Source organism: Centruroides vittatus, unplaced genomic scaffold (assembly GCF_030686945.1).
Source record: "Centruroides vittatus isolate TY-2023 unplaced genomic scaffold, ASM3068694v2 contig_628, whole genome shotgun sequence".
In the NCBI taxonomy this organism is placed as follows: Eukaryota; Metazoa; Arthropoda; class Arachnida; order Scorpiones; family Buthidae; genus Centruroides; species Centruroides vittatus.
The window spans coordinates 6,039,006-6,057,855 of record NW_027122385.1 but is presented as its reverse complement, the minus strand read 5'-3'; positions in this window follow the sequence as shown (position 1 = coordinate 6,057,855).

Sequence of the window (18,850 nt, the reverse complement as noted above, 5' to 3'; positions counted from 1 at the left end):
AATAATTTGATTTATTTTCATATAAATTGGCTTAGAAGTGTCGTAAATATTCCCAAAATATAAACCACAAATGCAGTTTTTTTTTTGCCTAATAAAAACCGAACCCACGTCTTTAAATAAAGTCGTGGGTTCGTTCTCATTTTAAATTACCTAATTAATAAATTACGTGATAGAAAACGCATTTCTTATTGAAATCACACTGCTTATTTAAAATTATACAAGCTGTTTAAATTTAAATTAATTGATTTTTACATCTGAATTTAAAAAGAGAAAGAGAAAAATCTATTAATTATTTTTTTAAACTTTATTTTAGAAATTAAAAATATTTTTATTTTCTCATCTGCATGCTTATTTCGCAGCATATTTTAATCAATAATTAAATACAGGATATACAATTAATAACTCAGTGGATAAGTTTTGCTGTGGGGGTATCAGTATGCTCTCATTACAGATTATAATCTACAATGAGAGCATAGTGATACCCCCTACAAAACAAGAATATCTAAGAAAACACAAAGATATTTTCTCATAAACAACAAGATAAAATAAAGCATTAAAGAGGCAAGTTTACTAGAAACAAAAATTGAATTAGCTAGAAAATTATATTATTTACATTCACTTAAAACTGATTTACAATTTAAAATATATATAATAATACCAGTTTGGTGTTATCTTAAACTATAAAATTTTCATATTAAGTTAAACATTGTTTAATTAATTAACACTGCTTCTAGTTTGGGTATCCTTGGGGTGTAATATGTAATGACAGGATGGTGGTAACCCGCACCAAAACTTCTCCACTGAGTTATTAATTGTATATCCTATATTTAATTATTGTTTAAATTATGCTGAGAAATAAACATGCAGACGAGAGAATAAAAATATTCTTCACCTTTAAAATAAAGTTTAGAAAATAATTAACAAATTCGCCCTCTTTTCTCTTTAAATTTTAAAGTAAAAATCAATTAATTTTACTTAAATGTAAACAATGTCTGTAATTTTAAACAGATAGAAGTTTAATGAGTGACGAAATTTAAATTAAATAAGAAACGTGCTTCCTATCACATAATTTATTAATTAGGTACTTGAAAAATGGGAACAGAACCCCACATCTTTATATAAAGTCGTGGGTTCTGTACTTATTAAGTATAAAATACACTTGTAGGTCATATTTTGTGAATATTTTTGATGCTTCTAAGCGAATTTATGAAAATAAATCAATTTTTTTTCAAAATTCCTCTAATTAAGTTAATTGAAGAACATTTCTTCCCATGCACGACTATAAATTTCCCATTTTATTGTATTTTTTGTACGTTTAACATGCATTAAAAGTTGTTAAAAGTTATTTATCTATGTTTCCTACACGTTATTTTTTCTATTTATTTTTCTTCACTTGTAAGGAATATCCAAGGCTTTTCTTACTCTCTGGGGATGTTTACAGTAGACAGATCAATAGATATCATTAATAGAAAATGACTTATTTGCCAGAACTTTAAGGAAAATAAAAGAAAAAAAATGTTTTTCTATGATTTTCTCAACGTAAATTACTGAAAGAAATTTTCATTAAGGCAATTCTTAAATGCAAAGTCAGTAATTCAATATTTCACTGTGAAGTATTGATCAGGAGCAAAGGTGATTATTTAACTTTCGTTTGCTCATTTTACACTCATTAATATCAAGAACGAAGGTTAGAAAGACGTTCTACACTCGATAATCACAGATATTAAGCATTAAATATTGATAAGATTCAGCAACAAATATTGATTTTTATAGAAAAATATAAAGTCTACTAACCCATGTTTGCATCACAAATACACCTAACTTTCACAGCAAAAAAAAAAAAAAAAAAAAAAAAAAATTAAATTGTATGTGGTGCTATCTGTTGCGAGATTTTAATTTCAAACATCTCATATTATTAATGTTTATAAATAAATAAAATTACGTGTAGAAATGAGTTTTATTACAAGAGCTAATAACGAATAAAATCTTCATTAAGTCTGACCCTCTGTATTCTTCTGTATCTTCTCACCTACTTGACTTTTAACCTCCAAAATTTAAAATCACTGATCGCTCTAACGCGCTAACCGCGTTACAGGATTTCAGAAGTGTTCGAGAAAAAGAACAGGAGTTATTAAGCTTTAAAATGGGCGAACAAAGTCGTACCCTTCACACATATAAGGGATGTTTGTATACATCTCTCATTCGTGTATGTGTACATCCCGCATAATTATCTAAGATTTTGCATTTCTGGCCGTTTTTAGGCCCTGAGTCCAGAAATATAAAGGTTTTGTGGGTCATTTCTTGACCTATCGCCATACTTTCCCTGTGTTATATATAATAGGAGGGAAAGTAAAAAATGGAGGAGTTTCGAAATAGTTTGAAAACATTCCTCACCTTTCTGGACTTCATCACTCAACTTGATATATTAACGTTCATAAATGAGACGACATATATAATTAACATCCAAATTTATCTTTCTTTCCTTCTTTATTTTAAGTTGAATGAATCGGTGTCAAGATCAGTTATAACTCAAAATATTTTGTATATTATTAAGAAAACTTATTCTAGATTGTATCTAGAATGGTTTTATCACTAGATTTTTATAGAAAATTATTAATAACTTAAGGTTATTGAGAATAAATTGCGTGATGTAAACTGACGCCTGTGTATGTCACATCCATAGGCACCTTTCAACTGCCTTTAAGTGTATTTGACATGAAAGAACAAATGTAAATGACACAAATAAAGGAAATTTGGAAGTTGTGGACATAACATAATTCATCATATGGAAGAATAAATGCATTTTCTTAATAGAAATATAAAAATTTATTCATTAAAAAACTGTATAAACGAGTCCTTATACGTTTGTAATTTTTAAAATATTTACTTTAATAGATAAAATTAAAAGTTGTTAATGTAGAAATGTAATTAAAAGAAGATTTTTTACTTTAAAATATTAAAATAAATTTAATTATTTAATTTTTAGGGATAAAAATTGCATTTTTAAAATTTTTTTCAAGGTGCAGCTTCACTGCAATGCAGCTACACTAAGAAGTAAATTATATAATATAAATTTATACCTGTTGTAAACAAAAATAAAATATACAAATTAATTTTTATTTAAAATATTATTATTTCGTTAGTAATAACAATTGCTAATTATAAATACCTGCGTGTAGAATGAAACCTGTACTGATGGGAACATAGAAGCTGGTCGTTGTTTAAAGGTGGACGTTGTTAGGAGGTTATTTTGTATGTATATATCTTTAAAGAAGTTTAGGAATGGTCGTTGTTTAAAGGTTAATTAAGGCGAGGTCTTAATCAAGCGTGTAATGCAAAGACCTTTTTATTTAAATTTATATAATATAAACCTTGTGTTCAACGAGCAATCGTAATTGATCCTCTGTGTGATGTTGTCTTTCAACGCTGTCAAATTTACTTGTTCTCGATAAAGCGTGTCTTCAAAATCAAAACACACGCGAATTTCAGCGCCGGAATTGCTCTAGTGGTGAGTTTTTTCACTAATTTTTAACCGAAATGTCACTCACCATACCAGATTTTGTTGTTGTGTGACTACTAAATGTTCTTTTTATACAGCGTTATAAAAGGGTACTTTAATTATCATTTTCCTTTAAATAAATATTTATACGTAAATTTCTTTTTTCATTTTTAAATTCTAATAAAATAAATTTATTTACAGTAAAACTATTTAATATATTTATTTTTGTTTTATTTTAAAATTTTAATTTTAATAAAAACGAATTTATTTATTTATTTATTTATTGAATTTAGATGTGTCCTGAATATTTATTATAAATTCTACATAAGATTTATATCGAATAATAATTTTATATGTGGATTTTTCTGCTGCATCAACATTTTTTTTAGAAAAGAATTGACAGAGAAAGAATGTAAAAACAGATAGAGATGGCTTATGTGTAGCAAAAATGCATTACTTTTTTACTTCGAATTTAATATGTAAATTTATATTTTAATTTTTTTAATTAAAAATAATTTATTTGCCTTTATACGCTGTGAATTAGCAGTTTAATATCTTATATACTCAGTAAATTAACAGTTTAGCGTCGTGTATACTCTATAAATTATCTACATTAATTTAATTATAACATACAAATAAAGAAAAGTACAATTAATATTAAAAAAAATTTTTTAACTAATTTTGTTTAAATTTGATAAACCTGTTTACAACTAGTCGTTAATTAATATAATTAAATATATATTAAATATATGCATATACATGTTGTCCCGTTTGTCTGGAACACAGGACTTATGTTAATGTTTGGTTATTCTTCTACGGATTAAGTGTAGATCCTGCATCACTCATTTTGACTTTCCTAAATGATTATTGAATTTATTAGGAAATTATAGTAAATACCCAAACAAAAATTAGCATTTAATTCAGAATATATGCAAATTTTTAAATAAAATTACTTCTTCATCCTTAAAAATTTCATCCTATTAATTGTTGACAATTATTGTTACACTTTTTAATTGTTCGTCTTATCTAAATTTATAATGGGAAATTATTTCAATACAGTTAGAACTATTAAAGAAGACAAACCTGTTAAGTGAGTACAGTTCAAATGTCATTAACCGTTATATATATGTAAGGTTATGTTATTTATACAGTTAAAGCCGATTTGTGATACGTCTAGATTAACGGATTTTTGCACCACTCTTTATATATTGATATATAGGTTTGTACCCTATTCAAAACTATATATACGTACTGTACATATATCTACATATATAGTGTATGTATATATTTTTTCTCTTATTTTTTTAGCTCTTTCTGTTCTGTCAGTAGTAAGATGGCGTATTTTCCATACCTATCGTGGGTTCGACCAGGCCTACAATTAGGCATACAGTTGACGAAGGACGTGGTCTGACAAATCTGGGACTGGATTGGATAAACATATTGATAAAGAGGACTTTCTATGAGAAGTGATCCCTATTCACGTATTAGACACGTGACGAAAAAGCTCAGAAAGCCACTTGACCTGGCACGAACCCGTGACTAACTACAAGTCATATTTTAAGACAGACTTTGCTGAACGTCGTAAAAAATTACGAATTATTTTAATATAAATTGCTTTTTTTACCCATTTTATGAGTTTTGTATCCTTATTTCTTTGTTGTAGATTGTTTTATTAACTTATAGATTCGATTTTACCGTTAAAATAGAGAATTAATCGTTTACTTCACGTGCATTATCTTATACAAAGACAAGTAATTTAGCTAGAAGTGTAGTTAGCTACATGATATAGCAATTTTGTGTTAACTTAAAGTATCTTCTAACTGAACTGCTACCGATGTTTTTATAGAATAAAAAATGACTCCAGAAAGAAGAAACATACAGAGAATTCAGGAAATTTGATTTATTTTGATGCCAATATAAATCTCCAAAAACAAGTTAGTTTCACTTTTCTGTAAACATTTGTTTGAAATTTCTGTATCCGTCTAAAGAATTTCAGTGCTTTTTCCCCTCTTATCACCTTATCCAATACAGCCAAACCTCGAAAGACGGACATTTTTTCAGGAACGTTAAACAAAAATGCTTACAAAATGACCTCCAAACAGTGGCCACCTTCAAAGAAGGCCATATATTTTGTTCTTTTCATTGGCCGTTGTGTAAAGGTTTGGCAGTATTAATTACTTTCTACACCCTCTTGGCCTTCTCTATCATCCTCTTACTCTTTTCCTTTCTTGAGAATAGACCCTTTAGTAGACTCTACCCTTTAATAATAATTTAAAATTTTGTATCAATTCTCAGAGAGGATTTAGACAGCAAGAGACACCTCACAAAATCTTGGAAAAGTGGGATAAACAGAAGATAAAATTAAGCCCATCACACGCATTGTATCACAGTAGTATAAATGATACGTATACTTTACCACTACTTAAACTTAAACCAAAGATCTACGCTTTAACAACCAAGAATTTGAAAATTTGGGATGAAATATGCGGGCCAGAAATGAATATGTTAGAAAAATACTTCCATGAAATTCAGGAATGCGACATTGAAGAACTTGAAGAAGAACAAGAAGATGACAATGAAGTATTTAAAACTGGAGATGATGTTTTTGCTAAATTGAATATAGTGAGTCGTTTTCTAATATGTTTAAAATAGAATGTCAGAATGTCTGTCTGTTCTCTATACGCTTCTAAACACTAACCGATTTGTACCAAATTTTTCATTTGAACGTTGAGTTGAAGTGGATTTTATTCACTTTAACTGAACGTTTAAACTTGTGACGTAATTTAATGCACACGGTGATTATAATTAAATTGCACGTGTTTAGAACTCCCTGTAGAAAGAGCGATTGAGCCTATCTGAAACAAATTTGGTACATATACAGTGGTTATGATATACGCAATATAGTAAAAGCAGGGCCAATTTCGCCCTAGCGGCTAAATTTTCAGGCTATATTTTTTATATCAAATCGACTATCACACTATATTTCTGTGACGTTGCATCACGTGAATTTATTGTGTTGTAATTTTCAAATTGTAGACATATACGTTCCCACCGTTTGTCAGGCTGTCGTTAGTTAATTGTGAGAACGGAGTTATTGTAGATACATGAAAATCGAAACCACATATGAAAAGCTTAAAGGCCGGTAACCCTGAACTTCCGGTCTTAATCAAAACTCACGTGATTTCAATTAAAATTATCTCGATAACGGAGTAAGATGACCGGCATGTTACCAGGAGAAGTATGATTTACAGGGGCAGGACACTACTAAAATCGAAACAAAATTATAGAAATTGCGGCTCTGCTAGTTAATTTTAATTAATTAAAATAATTTAAAGCATATTTCAAAAAGTTTATCAGTTAATTATAATAGAAATTTGCTTTAAAACATTATGTAAGATATTTATTTAACATGCTAATTGATTGAAATCTGGAAAGGAGATGACTTCCATATTATTATTATTATTATTTTATTTATTTTAAAGTGAAAATATACCTTTAATAATTTATTTCGTGTAAATTTTTCTGAGTTTAAAATCTTTCTCATCCTCTATATTATTTAATATTTAAACATATTTTTATTATAATATAAAGAAAAATAAATAAATCTATATTTATTTTCGACACCGTCGGAATTCGGTTAAAGATAATTGTATATTTAATAATAATAAAAGAGAAATTATTAAAAAATTGATAATTTTTGAATTTTTTAAGTTATAATATAACGCTTGAAGTGGACTTACATTTTAATGGAAGTGAATAAAATTGAATAAAAGAGATATTCATTGAAGTGAAAGATCCGTCGGATGCGATATTCAATTCTATCAAACATATAAATGTGCTTGAAATTGTTTTGCATAATTCCTCAGTTGAGAAGCGTAACGAGGAAAAAAAGTATTTTTGGAAAATAAATTTATTTGACATCTGTCAATTTATAACAGAAAAATACAGAAACTGATTTTGTTTCGTATTTAATTATTCATAACTGATATCTTTTCATAATACATTATTCATTGCTGAAGATAGGACATCCGGACAATAAAAATCATATAAATTATAATATAATTTACAAGTTAGCGGGCATATAACTCATATAAATTATAACATACGGGCATCAACGGGCTGACTTTTTTTCTGGAATTTATCCACGTTTGTAATCCCTAAATAGGGGGTCAATTTTTCATAGAAAGTCCTCCTGAAAGGCACTTCTTGACCTACGTGAGTTGTTGTCGTATACAAACAAACACCATCATATTTTAATTTAAAAAAGTCCCGTGACTTGCGGTCTATACCAAGCTTTCGTATATAGTTAATTTAGGCCTCCATCTCCTAAGCTTATCGATAACGTAGTTAGATGAAAATCCAGACTGTTTTCGACATTAAGAAAGATTGGACAACTGCGGGAATCTATAGTCTAATTATAGTACAATAAATGTATAAATTTGAAAAATATTTATTGTTATAAGGAGTATTGTTTATATTCTGTACGTAAGTTAATGACATTTAATTTGTAGGGATCATTAGATAAGCTTTGTTTTCTCAAATGCGAAGCAGATTCTCGATAATCCGGCAACCCCTTGAACATGGTGATGCCGGATTAACCAGAGTGTGGAAACCCAAAGGCAATAGATGACGTGACCTGGGCTGTCAAGGATACGTCACACGAGTAATATTATAGCATTTTGATGAAAAAGGAAGCATACAGGCGATCACACAGTGGTATACCGGATAATCGAGGAGACGGATTAGCGAAATTCTATTGTACTTTACAGATTTACTTTGTTAAAATTCATTTATTTTTGTGTTCTTTGTTTAAGATTAATTAAATACGTTGTTCTTCAACAATAAATCTTAGAAATTACTTCTACCTTTTATATACATTTTTTTATTTTCTTTATTTTTTAAATATATCTTTCGAAGAATATAATAACTAAATAAGAAAATAAAACGGTATTGTCATCGCCAGATCATTTTTTATTTCTTATTTGTCAACATTGTCGGCGTGTTCTTTTCTGATAATCTGTAGGAGTATTGTGGGTCGATAGCGTTACAAACAATTTTACACACATTTTCCTTATATAAAAGCACATTTTAAGAGAAATTTCAGAACTATTTATATATTTTATAACATAACCGTTACAGTATTTTATAAGGAAACAAATTGACACTTGGCGTAACAATCCTTTGCTATAAGCGAGCTTTGATACTTGACATAGGATAATTACGTTATGTTATTCTCAATTCTTGGCATTGAATAATTAAGTTTTCATGACAATTAGAACCGTGATATTTCTTTAATTTTAAGTTTATTAATCCGGCACTCGGTAATAAAGAATGTCCGATTATCCGGCATGTCGTAAGACGTGCGAATAATATAGCATTTTCGATAATCCGGCATTATTCTGGTATTAATCAAGCATTATTTAATTGAAGTATTATTATATGTTTAAAGTATTAATATATCGTAATAATCAAAATTTATTAAAATTTTATTTTATTTCATCTTTTAGCCACTTTCTGAATTCCCTTTTTAAACAATTGCATGAGTTGCTGACAAGTTAATAACGTTACATCCCGTTTCATGTGAAAGAAATTGAAGAAGAAACTATAAAAACAATGGTTTTAATATCAGTAAAGCTGCAAAATTTCGATAAATAAAACTTTCAACAGCCTTTTACTTGTGGATTTTACTAAAGTGTGTCGGTTTTTACAAGATATAGTCGGGGAAAAAACCTCCAAAAATGGCCACCTCTAAACGGAGGCAATTTTTACGACTGTTTCTATTTCAACTGCTTACCAAACGTGCTATTATTTATTGTCACGTCGTCACAATGCTCTCAATTTAAAAAGTGTCTTGCGCCTGTACATCATACTTTACCTGTGAACAATGGAGTCATGCCAGTTATCTATCTAACTTCGTTTAGGAAAAAAGTTAAATTGAAATAACGTGACTTCCGGTTTAAACCGGAAGTTCATATATAATTAATAGGGGGGGCCTCCTACCCTTAAAATTTCTATATCTGGTCTTAACTTTAATCTATTTAACACCGTTCTCGGAATTAAAGAAGGACGGGTCTACTAGTTTTTAAAATTGCAGCCTAATAATCTTTTAACAATGGCCACAGCCAATTTTTGAAATATTTATATCAGTGTCCGTTGTTCACAGGTTAGAGATCTTTGAAATTTCCAGAAATGTAAGGGGTTAATTTTTGTATGCACTAGTGTGTGTGTGTGTGTGTGTGTGTGTGTGTGTGTGTGTGTGTGTGTGTGTATGGGGACACGATTAGTTCATTCAATTTGAAGTTTAACTTCTGTTCCTTCTTTCGAAAATTTCTGAAATTTTGTGTGGAGGTTTATGTGTTAGAGAAATTCTCGCTGTTAAATATTAGAGGTGAAAGTTCAAGTGGATAAGGAGATAGAGGGAGTTGTGTGTTGCATCTCGAGTGGGGTCAAACTTAATTTAGATTTTATCACATTATTAGCGTTTATAATTTTGTGTTAAACTCATTGCTATCCTCAATATCAAGCCGTCTACCATTTTATAATAACTAATAATATAAAAAGCTTTTTAATAAAATTTTATAACAGATGGAGCCACGCACAATTTTAACCTTATTTACCGGTTAAAATTTGCAACTCTTTGCAAGATTTTTTAAGAATGAAATTTACCGACTTTTTCCTGCGCTTTTATCAATTCATACTTAATTTAAAATTAAGGTTTTATTTTTATGCTTATTATTGTTAATTACATTAATTAAGTAAGCTTTAATGTAATAAAGATGAAAATAATTATCTTCTTGAGATGAGGATCTTCTCCCATAAAATTAATCCCTCTTCATCATTCTTAATACAATTAAATGGAAATTTTTGAAGTAGATCCTTACAACAATTTTAGATATTTTAATTTATTTTTTTATAATGATTATCTTCTGATTTTTCTCTTTTAATTCATTCAAATCACTATTTTCCTGTTAAGTTTCATCAGATTTTCTTAAGAATATTTTCTTTTATTTACTTGTTTTCTTTTTAAAAAATTAAAAAGAAAATACTTTAAAGAATTTAATTGTGTTATTAATTTAATTAAATTTAACTTCATAAATGTATAATTTCTAAAACTAAGAGAGATTATTAAAGCAGCAACTTAATAGCATCTAACAAACAGAAGAAAATCTCTGTCTTAGATGCTATTAATTAATTATTAACTTCAAAAATATAATAAATGACAGTAGAAACTTCACTGAATTTTTATAAAATATTGTTTATATTACAACGGCGAGGAGCATAAAACAATTTTCAAACTATTTTTCTCTATTATACTTCATTTAATCCCTTAAAATATGTTGTTTTGTGTTCGTTTTATGAATAAAACACATATTTTTAATCCTTAAAAATTTATATATTTTATATATATTAATACTTACACAACATCATATTGAAATTCTTTCAACATCCGACATAATAGAGTAGAAATTTTTCTTATTCAGTACACAGTAAAGAGAGATTAGAAATGCGAAAGATCACAAAAATCTCTCCTAAATATTTGTTCTAATTCTTTTTATTTCTTCTAAATTTTAAATTTTTTAAAAAAGATTTTATAGAGTATTTGAGATTTTATCCTTTCTAAAACGTAGTTTATTTTACCAGATATAAATGCTACGATTATTCTTCTCACGGATGCTGCAAATTAGAAACTTTACTCTTCCTGGATTTTGCGAAAAATAATAGCAAATTTTCTTGAATATTTGTACTTTTCTAAAGCTGAACTGAACGAAAATTATTATAAAATACAGAAATTTCTTTAATTTCTTATATAAATATTTTAAAAAGTCAATAATACTATAAAACTTTTCCAATATCTTTGCTAATACCAAAAGTTTATCTTCAAATATATATAAAAGTTTAAACTCTTCTATAAATTTATCTTCTATGAAAAATTTATCTTTATCACTCGAATATGAAATTTTTAATATGTAATATTTGTTTTTTATTTATTTGAATTTGAGTAAATACACACACACACACACACACAAACACATATATATATATATATAATAAATTTAAATTCACTCAAACCTTAAAGGTTTTAATATTGGAAAGTTTGTCATGAAAATTTAATGAATATGATATTTTCTACGTTATATATAATATTAAAATATTTTATATTATATATTTTTATACGTTTATTTAAAAATATATATTGATCTACGTATTGAGTGTAAATAATTTATAATTTCTATCAAAATATGTACTGTAGATTGAATTTATTCATTGTGGAGTTCAAATTTTTCTTTAATTTTACACGTAATTAATTATAAAATTATTAATAAAACCTTTCAAATAGAGGAGAGGCGCACGCCTGTTAACTTCTAACATATATAGAGACTTTTGTATGTTCATGTACACTTTAATTAAACACTCACACATATATAAATTTATGCACAGAATATAAAGATTTATTAAGTATATCAGGCACTACTCTAGTAATTTGGCTTGGAGACTAGAGTTGAGGAGATAAAGCAAGAGGAAATAGGAAAGAAAGAAGGATGGGAGGATAGAGAAGGCAACATTAATAAGAAAGTCTACTGTTAAAATTCCCAATGAGTTTGTGTTGGTCTGACTAATGGTGACACAGGTTTCAGTTGTTATTTCAGAGCTAACAATAGCGAAGTCAGAATAGAATACTACTAAAGCTAAAATCTAATATCAATAGTAGCATTGGAGCAAGAATATATGGTTAGATACCTATTAAGAAGAATTACTACTATTTCCTAATTAATTGATTGATTGATTAATATTACTGAAAATAGGCACTCTACACAAATAATTTACCACAAAATCGATTTAAAATCGAAAAATATAATATTAAATTGTTTAAGGTTTGCTTTATTTATATTTATTGTTCTATTTTCTACATCACCAAATTGATATTTTTTGGATAAAGTTCTATAAATAAAACCGAAACTCTTAAAGTTTCTCTGGTGAAATTTTTTTCCTTGTCATATCGCGTTGAAGTATTGATTTGATACTTGTATACAATTTATTCAGCACATGTATTGTTCCAACGTTTCTCCCGCGAGAAATTACATCACGTCAGCAATTCTAGTTCGCTAGACTGAAAACTTTTTGTCATATCCACACTTTTCAGATGGATGAAATATATATTTTTCAGATGAAATCTTCTCTAGACATAACGTTCCATTATATAAAAAACTTTAGTAAAGTTTATTTACTATAATTATTAATTACTTTTACACAAAAATAATTTATCTTTCACACTTTTTACTCTCCCGGCTGATATATACTTGTATAAAAAAAGTGAAAGTATGGCGATAGGTCGAAAAATAACCCCCGAATTCTTTCATATTTTTTGAATTAGGATACCGTAAAACGTCGGAAAATGTAAAAATTCTGTATGAATGCATGTATGTATGTATGTTAAGGTATGTGATAGGGACACGATTCTGTTCACCCAATTTGAAGCTTAATAACATCTGTGCCTTTTGTCGAACATTTCTGAAATTTTTCGGGAAGATTTGGGTAATAGGGCCATTCATGCTGATAAATTTTCGTGGTTAAAGGTCTAGGTGATGGGGAAATAGAAAAGGGTCACCTTCTAGATTTAATGAAGATTTTATTCGTTATTGGCATTTAAATCGTTTTTTTTAATATAAAACTCATCTCCACCCTCAAAATTAACATTTTTTTCCGTTTTATAATATAAAAAATTTTAAAATAAAAATCCCACAAGAGATGGCGCTACACGCTATTTTTAACTTTTTGTCGGGAAAGTTACACAACCCATTAATGGATTTTATCATCCTCAGAGGAAGAAAAACGTTTATATTTTATTTATTCAAAAAGTCGCTTAAACAAATTACTAAAGAAGGAAATATTATATTAAATATACAGGTAAATCTTTCTCCATGTTTTTTAATATTTTATTACATCGCTCAGATCAAAAGCAATAAAAACAAATAAGATATTCAACAAGAATAAAAGAATGTATCGCTCAAGTAGTTGCCATTTGCAAAGATATTAGGAGGAAGAATACAAGATAATGCTTTCCATGTTGATATTAAACTACCCGTGTCCATATTCAGTAGTAATATTGCAATACTTTAACTATTATGTAGAAAACATTACTAAAAAAATGTTTCGAATTGAAAAGAAAGTATTTCCCTCGATTCAAATTTAAGTAAAATGTAAGAATTTTATAAGATTCGATGCATTTTTCCTGTCTAGAAACAGATTTTTTTATGCAAACTTTCATGTGTAAAGTAATAAAAATCAGTATAAAAATAACTATAGTTACTATAGGAACCACCATAAGATTAGACTTAATATGTAAGGAAGTTTCGGAATTACTTACATTTCTATGCAGTTTATTAATAGAAAAATATATAAAATAAACGCCCTTCCTGAATGATTTTTACCTTATCACATGAGTGTATAATGTAACATATATAAAAGTAGTTTGTACAGGTTATAAACAGTTTAAATTTCTGTACTGACCATCCACTCGGAGACATTTAAAGTGGATTTACGTGACAGAAAAGCAATTATGTTTAGTAGCATTACATCAGCTTTCTTTTGCATTGAATTTACTTTATAAACTTGATGTTGATACTCCCCAGATAATTGAATAGAATTTATATAGATTTATTCAATAAAACCCGCATACAGCAGAGAATAACTCGTGAGAATGAATGTTTCTTTGAAATGAAAGAAATAACATTTATTTAATTCTTTTTATAAGAAAACTTGTTTTTGTTTTTCTATGTAAAATATATAAGAAATTTAAGGCAAATATACTCAGAAATTAAATTTGCAAATTTTACCTTGCACGTTTTTACAAGATGTACTGTACTTTTCAATATTTTTTTAAGGAGTCCTATTTACGTGTTAGGAATTATTGAATATACAGATGTGAACACTAAACTGTCAATTTAAATTAAAGTGAACTAAATTGAACTGTGTACTGAACTATATAACTTAATTGAACTGTGTACTGAACTATATAAGAACTAAACTGAACTGTGTATTGAACTAAATTGAACTGCGCACTGAACTAAATTAAACTCTGTGTTGAACTAAATATGAACTAAATTGAATTGTGTATTGAACTAAATGTGTGCTAAATTTATGAATTGATATGAACTAAATATAAAATAAATTAAATTAAGAACTGAATTAAACGTAAACTGATTATATAATATTATTTTTATATGAAAATGTAATAAATTTTCAAATATTTTTTTGTTTATTATATAATTAACACAAATTATTTATTTTGGTTTTTATTTAAAATTTTTGTTTCTGTTTATTTATTAGTAAATTCTACATAACCTTTTATTAAAATATAATATTTCATTATTACTATTTACTGTTTTAATTCACTTTATCTGTTTACTTTCATAAATATATTCTGTAGAAAGATAAACTTTTGTATGAATTAATACAAAGTATGAATGACATGAATTAGCCCAACTTTTTATTATTCATTTTACTTACAATCATAGAAAATAACAATATATTTTACTTTCAAAATTTTCCATCTTTATGAAATGAAAGTAAAACCAATCAAGCACCTAGTGCCATCTTTCGAGAAAAATATAAGTTTATTTGTTTAAATTACATGTAATCAGAACATCCCTCGGGTTGTTTGACAAACAATAAAACATAAACAATGCATTATTGAGCCAAAAGGGAGCCATAATTGAGCCAATATATAAACAGTTTAAGTTTAATTATAAATTAGTCATTCCAATTATAATAGTGAATAAGTGTTTTGTTGTTTTGAATAAATATGTGGAAGATGTGAATAAAATCACTCATTTGTTTACATTAATTTTCTTACATTTATACATGCTATACATGCTTATATAATTTTAATATTTAAATTATTATAAGTAGGGCCAGACAAAATTGGCAAATATAATCAAATATAACTTGGTCAACACTGAAAGGTTCTAAAATTTCGATTTTTTATTTACAATACATGAAATGAGACAGATGAAAATTCATTTCTTTTGATATGTTAAATACCTGTTTTTATCTGTGTTATTGATTTTATGCATGTAGTTTCATTGCTTGCAACAGAGATGGGCTCCATATTTGCATCTAAGTAGGGTCACATGTCACATCTCTCACACCATATAAAATAAAATATACTGTATTATAAGATGTCTACAGATGTAGTATTTCTATTACATCTATAGATGTTTTGTAATACAGTATATTTACATAATACAGTACGTTTGGCCCATGTTAAAAGTTGACCCCGCTTTACGACTGATATAACTTAATGGTTTTTCTCTGAAAACTGGATACATTATAATAGAAAGGATCGAAATAAATTCTTTTTTTTTGCATATTTTTCCTATAATATAATGATTTTTAAAAATATTTACTGTAGTTTTTTCTAGAATAAGGATAGAACTGGTGTTTATTAGTCTACGTGTGCGAAGGAAAATAGTTCCGTGTTCGTTACGAAGTAACACATTATGTATACAGAATATATGTTAGAAAACTATAAAATATGTTTAAACTGTTATAATATAATTAAAATTTTTGACATTTTTGCAAAATGTTTGAGATTACAGAAAGTACAGGAAAGGTATTACATAGTGAAACGTATTTTGAATATATACGGCTACTTTTAATATTTTAAGTTAAAGGATTTAAATATATATCTATAGAATTTCGTGAATAATATAAATGCAAGAATTTTCGACTTTTTGTTCGGAATTTAAATGTTTATTTTCATTACAAAAGTTATTTTAAAGAAGAAGACTCATCCTGTAAGACTTAGATCACCTTGAATAAGTTAGCATATTTATGAAAGTTATAATTTTCGAAAATTATTATTCTAAGTATAACTCCGCTCGTAAAACCGCCGTAAAGCGAGCCATTGTATTCCTAATAAGATCTGTTCAGTGTACTGAGTTACGTTCTTTGAATTTACAGTACTTTTACTATATAAATTACAGATTTAACAGAAAAATTTATACTGGACTTAAAACTGATAGTTGTAATGCAGAGTCGTAAAGCGGAGTTTACTGTATTACTAAAATTTATAAGTACTGCATAATATGGATAGAAAATTATGAAAGTGTGAATACTATTTAAATTTATATACAAATAATGTCAAAATTAATATACTGCAGTTACTTTACACTTAATTAGTGTATTTTTAAGTTTATAACGATACCTTAATTAAATAGAAAACAATATAGAAGATGATAGATAGCCAACACTTATTTAGAAGGATTTTTGATTCTTTAAAGTAAGCAAAAATATATCTTACATCCTTTTTTTACAACAGTAGAAACAAGGGGAGAAGAATGACACATGACAAAGATTTAGAATAGCAAAGACAAAGATGGAAAGATGTCACGTGTCATTTTTGTCCCTCATCCTCTGCGATTTCAAAACAAATTTTTCCTACAGTGCTGCAATCTCCTAAAACTTCTCCCATTCTACAACATGTCATTTGTCTAGAACGCCCTATAAATATCTATAACTAATCTGAATTATTTTTATTTTGTAATAGTATTTAAGTGATAATTTTTCTGATATTTTTCTTTCGTGCTTAACGTAAAGGTTAGTTAATATTAACGAGTTATATTGCTTTCTGTTATTGATCGTATTGATGTTTATACTTTTAATCTGTTTAAATTAGTGTTAAATTTAATAACAATTTACACTTTTCTCTATCAACGGATACGAGTTTAATTTTATGATTTAATTAAGTAATATCCAATTGTATATGCAAATGGTTATTAAGGTATTAACAACGTGTTATTCCCTTAGAAAATATGACATCTTGCTACCAGTAATATCAATAATTACAGAGTGGCTTCATACATCAAACTGTACCATGGATTTCCCAATTAGAGAATGTTCTGACGTCAAATTCTGTGGAGATGGATTTAAAATGATGTGGCCTTAGACCAAACATGTGACAATTCGCTTTGGTGTATTGTGCATGGGAATTTATCAACTTTACGTCGTGTGAAGAGCTGAAACCTGAAAGTGCTTCTAAAATTGGAAGTCCTTAAGATCCAGTAGAATATGAGAAAATTTATAAAGATGTAGAAGATGTAGAGAATCATAAAGATAAATTATAAACGACAACTAACTTTCACTTTAACTTTCGTAGGATTTGGCTTAGGACTTTGTGGCCACTTATCAAGGAAAAAGGTTATCTAAACTAATAGTAATTGCATATAAAATATTCTGTTTGTATGTAAAATCATATTTTAAAAATTTATTTATTTATTCGAGAAAATATTAAATATATTCACTATTTATATCTTTATATTTTATAAATGTCGTTTAGTATCATTTTAATTTTAACTAATTTTTTGCGAAAATTGTTGTGATAAAATTATATTTACGAATTTAGAAACTTCTTAAATAATAAATTATAAAATGTAAATAAACATACTGTTGGCGCCATCTGTTGATAACAAAACCAATTATTTTTTTATTTCAAATATATAATTTGAAAAATATAAATTTTAATAATTTTCAATAGAAATAAAATAACTTTCAAAATGAATTTAATAATTTGTAGAAAAATATTAAAATGTAAAAAATACACAATAGTCATTAGTACCTCATTTTTTTACAGCAGCGTATGCTTTATACGTCAATTTGACGTCATTCTTGCATTTTTCTGATGAAAAAGTGTAAAAATGACGTAAAATATGACGTCGACGAATACAACATCTGAAAAAACAAATGTCTATTATAAAATTTATTATACGTGTTTTTATTAGTGAAAATTGCCTGATAAAGTTTATTGTCATCAAAATTAATAACATATAATTTTATAATTAATTATAAATTTATAAATATTCTATTTAATACAAAAATATTACAGAAATGTAGTGCTAAAAGTTACTGATAGATGGCGGTAAAAACATATCTTCTAGTCCCTAATTTAGGGGTTTTTAACGTGAGATGGCCGCACATCTAGGGGATGCGAGACACTTTCTCGGAGGTCAAAATTGGAAATATGAGCTGTTCCTCCCCTCAAACAGAAATTTTAATGAGTTTTTCTCGGGTGGGAGGGATCTCTTCATATATTATTCAAGGGGGAGAGATGCAGAAAGAGTTAGAACCAGTGCCCTAGAACCTCGTTTAAGAAATTTATGTTATTTTAAATAAAAATAAAAAATCTATAATAAATACTATTATAATTTTAATAATATACATAATTAATATTAGAAATTATTAATTATTATAAATATATACTATATTAATTTACGATTTTACGCATGAATTATTCATCCATTCATGCTGAAAAGAAATATATTTTCCAAATAAATCAAATAAATAAAATCGATA